Genomic DNA, 4068 nt, shown 5'->3' with positions numbered 1-4068 from the left:
AGGACAGTTAACAGTCAACAATGAACTCAGTAACAATGAGGGGATGTGTGGTCTCTGCAGAGAGCAGAGTGGGGCATGTGCTTTCAGGAGTCTGAATTAAGGAAAGTTATATTGACATTCCAAAAATATGTTATACTATAGGCAAAAAGACAATAGACAGGCTCAGGTAAGGTAACAGTTGTCCTTTGTCAGGGAAGATGCTGGCCTAGGACATGACTACCCACCATAAACTGATTTAGTTTAAAAGATTTAATTTCAGAATATCCTTTGGGTTTACTTTAGGTCTCTGAGTTTGCAAGGTAGCCAGGTTAGCGTGTGCCCCTGTGGTCACTCCTGCCCCACCTCTTGCCACCAATCACTGAGTGCCTGGGGGTTCAGTTTGAGCTGTAGCCCCCAACCCATCTGGCAGTTTATGAGCTGCCTCTGATGGAACGTGCCCCCTCTGTCCCAACACAGGGTGGAAATAAGACCTCTATGGGGCCTGCAGCTACAGCTTTTCCACCACCAGCAGAGATGGACAGCATCCCCCCTGCCAGCAATAAACAGGTGCCCATGAACCTCTTGCTCCCTGGGAGGTGGACTGCTGCAGCTCCACCTCCACCTGCATGCCCAGGCTGTGCAACCTCACCTTAACCAAGCTGGTGGTTCTAAAGGCCCTTGCAAAGGAGATCACCTCCTTAGTGATAGTGATGAGGATTATGGACTCAAAGTGCATCCTGAGGTCTGATCAGATTCTGCTGCTCCCCAGTGGATTAGTGAAGACTGACCTGCTGACCTTCTTCTCACTGCAGGACCCCCGCCCCCAGCCTCTCTCTAGGCAACAAATTGCAGATCATGCTGCAGCAGAAGCAGCACCTTAAAAAACAGACAATCCAAGGGTACAAGATGCTCGCAGTGGGTAACATAGACATGGCTGAGGTGATGCAGTGAGCCTCCGAGGATGGCCAGGTTTTGTGCCTCTACACAACCATCAGGGAGGCATCTACCTATGTGGCGGAGGTCAGCATCTACTCCCTGTCCAGCCAGTCCATGGACCCTGAAAATAACTCTCAGCAGGCCGGTCCCAAAGCCAAACCCAGGGTTCAGTACACTGAGAGGGAAAATGAAATCTTCTCTGAGCAGCAGGCCATCCATGATCCTGAGCAGGGGCAGGACCTGGAAAAGGAGGACTTCAATATGGGAGAAGCCAAGAAGCAGCACAAAAGGGTAGTAAGAACACCATTCGTGACCAGGCAACAATGTTCCAACAAGAAAGTTAGGATATAGCTGTGCAGGGTGCAAGTGTGGGAGGAAGACCTGGACCTGGAGCAGGAGTCTTCAGAGCATGTCCCTGAGCTGGAGGAGGACGGATATGCTGTGTGTGACTCACTAGAAAACCTCAGTGACAGTGGCCCATGACAGTGTCCTCGGTACCCCAAAGTCCTGGCTCAGGCTATACCTGGAAGACCTGTTCCACTCCAGCTCTCAGATGGAGATGGAGAATATCCACAGTGCCAGAGCCAGAAGGAGCCTCCAAGCCCAACCCATGTGCCTGAGAAGATGAGCCACAAGCAACCAGGGCACTGTGTCTCAGACTCAGTGGCCCACAGCACACCCACCCCAGGGAGAAACTGGCACAGCCCTAGGACTGACCAGAGGCAGAGACCTCAGCCCTGGAAGTGTCCACAGAGATGCTGCCACCCTGTGTCACCAAGACCAAGTCTCATTTCCCCTCCACCAGATCTCAGGGGAAGCCGGTGGGCTGCTGGGGCTGGAGCACATCCCGGAAGGAGCAGCAGGTGGGAGTACCAGGAACTAGTGGTCCAACAGACCAAGCACTGCCAAGACCTGCCCAGCCAGCTGCAGATCCCCAGGTAGATTGTGTAAGACCAGCTAAACCACATCCTCATCTCTGACAACCAGCTGCCTGAGAACATCCTCCTCCTCAATGCCTCCAACTGGCAGGGACAGTTTTATTCTGAGTCCTGCAGCAACACATGCTGCCTGTGGTGTGCACCTGCTCCTGTGGTCCAGGCGGCCTTCGGCTCTTATCATCTCGTGGAAACAGAGATACTGTCACTACAATTCCCAGTCCCGAAGCCAGTGAAGATCATGGTGGAAGGGGCACAGCACTACGTCAGCGCTGTGCTGTGGGTCTTTGTGGAGCAGCTGTCCAAGGGCCTTCCCAACTGGCAGGGCTAAATGTGCTTCCTGGTCATCCCACTGGTTTAACACCCCATGGCCATGTACCTTTGCTCCATCGATTACCACTCCACAACTTATTCTAAGACCTGGCTTGGCAAGACGTGTTCCTTAAGCTTGAGGCCCATGCAGGACACACTGGGCATGGTGTTGAGAATCACACGGTACATCCAGGGGACCAGCTGTGTCCAACAGCTGCCCTTCAAGGAAGCCATGTTCATGTACAACAAAAGAGCCCTAACGAGGACTCCTTCCAATTCAATTCCTTGGTTGGGTTGGTGGAACTTGGAAGAGTGGAACTGTCCCTGACCATGTCAGTAGACACAGATGGCATGATCCTCTTGGGCTGCAGTGTACTTCGTCCACCCCGCCATACAGGTCTGCGACCAACAAGGAGGCCTTGCCCACCCCACCACCTACCCCAGGCAGGGCATTGACACCAAACTGATGGGGCTTAAGGTAGATTATTGGATGGCAGCCCAGCCCACAGAAAGGAAGAGAAACTCGGGGAAGAAGAACCTGGCTACCACCAAACACACACTCAAGTGTACCTTCTACTCTCTCCAGGTCACCAGGCTGCCCAATATGTTCAGGGCAGTGGTCACCTGAGAGATGAACAAGAAGGTGTTGTTTTTGCTCAAGAAAACCAAGGACAAGGACATGGAGTCCAAAAGCCAATGCCTGGAGGGAATGAGCCACCTTGTTTGCAGGCCAAGCACCAGCAGAACATGCTTCAGGTCCTCATCAAAGGTGTGGTGTGGAATGACCTAACGTCTTCCAGCTGGCAGCCCAGTGGTCCTCCCATGCCCAGCACTTCCACATCTGCATCTCTGGACACTCAAGACCAACTTCTAGCCCTGCCTGTGGCCCTGCTGATGCCAACTACTGGAAGGCCCAACTGCTTTTCTGTTAACATTTCGGTTTAGTACGGAGACTGACCCTGGAAACACAACGAGAAACTGAAGTGCGAATGTGCTTAGAGCCTGTAAACTAACTTGGCGACACCCAACAGGGAGCCGCCAACTGCTCTGCTATTAACCAGCACACTCTAGTGGGTGGGAGGTCAGGCGGGCATGAGCTAGAGAATCATAGAAGGTGTGTTTTGGCCTGAGGACCCCTAACACTCCCAGCGAGAACTGTACTCATCTTCTAGCCCTGCCCTTCCTGGAAGGCAGAATTCTGCTTCCCAGGGAGCCAGCTTCATTGTGTGCCCAGACGCAGAGCTGGATGGCCAAGGGCCAAGGACTGGCCTCCCATGACGGGCAACCTGAGCATAACAGGGAGGACAGTCTGCCCAGCCCTGGGCTCCAGCTGTCAAAGAGCCAAGTAGCCCCAGCACCACTCACTCGGGGTTTCAAATAAACTTCACCCTCACAGACAAAAGAAAGGACCTGAAAGATGCACACTGCCCAGGCAACCTGCCTGGACCATCTGATCAAACACCTGGTGCCCACCTTCCTGGGCAGTGACCAAACCTTCATACCCACCCACCATTCAGTGTTAATACAGAACATTTGCTACTAACAACCTGTGTGGGACCAACCATGTACCAGGTCAGCCCTGTCCCTCCACAACACAGTGGTCACTCAGTCACCTGCTTGAGTGACTCTTCAGGTCACTGCATCTCTCTGATCGTTTGTTCTTCTGAACACAGGGTAAACTAAGGCCCAGCCTCATAGGGTTATTGTAGGGACTCCAAGGGGTTCTCCCTAGAACGTGCACACTGGGTACCTGGACAGTGGAGAGGTCTGCGGGAGAGTCTGTGGCTGTGCTAATTCTCCATTTTCTCTCCCTCTTGACAAAGCCTCTGCCTCATTTGTGATTCTCCTCTGTGCCTTGTACTAAGCTATTTTCTCCATTGATAAAGAGATGAGAGATTCTATTAGG

At 52.7% G+C, this 4068-nt stretch overlaps 1 pseudogene; it reads left to right on the top strand.

Annotated features, from left to right (window-relative positions):
• The first annotated feature begins 474 nt into the window (after positions 1 to 474).
• Positions 475 to 3094, top strand: LOC102254012 (annotated as a pseudogene).
• The last annotated feature ends 974 nt before the right edge of the window (positions 3095 to 4068 follow it).

The sequence above is a fragment of the Myotis brandtii genome, unplaced genomic scaffold, assembly GCF_000412655.1.
Source record: "Myotis brandtii unplaced genomic scaffold, ASM41265v1 scaffold3839, whole genome shotgun sequence".
In the NCBI taxonomy this organism is placed as follows: domain Eukaryota; kingdom Metazoa; phylum Chordata; class Mammalia; order Chiroptera; family Vespertilionidae; genus Myotis; species Myotis brandtii.
The sequence above is the reverse complement of the archived record's forward strand: the minus strand, read 5'-3'. Positions and strand labels throughout refer to the sequence as shown.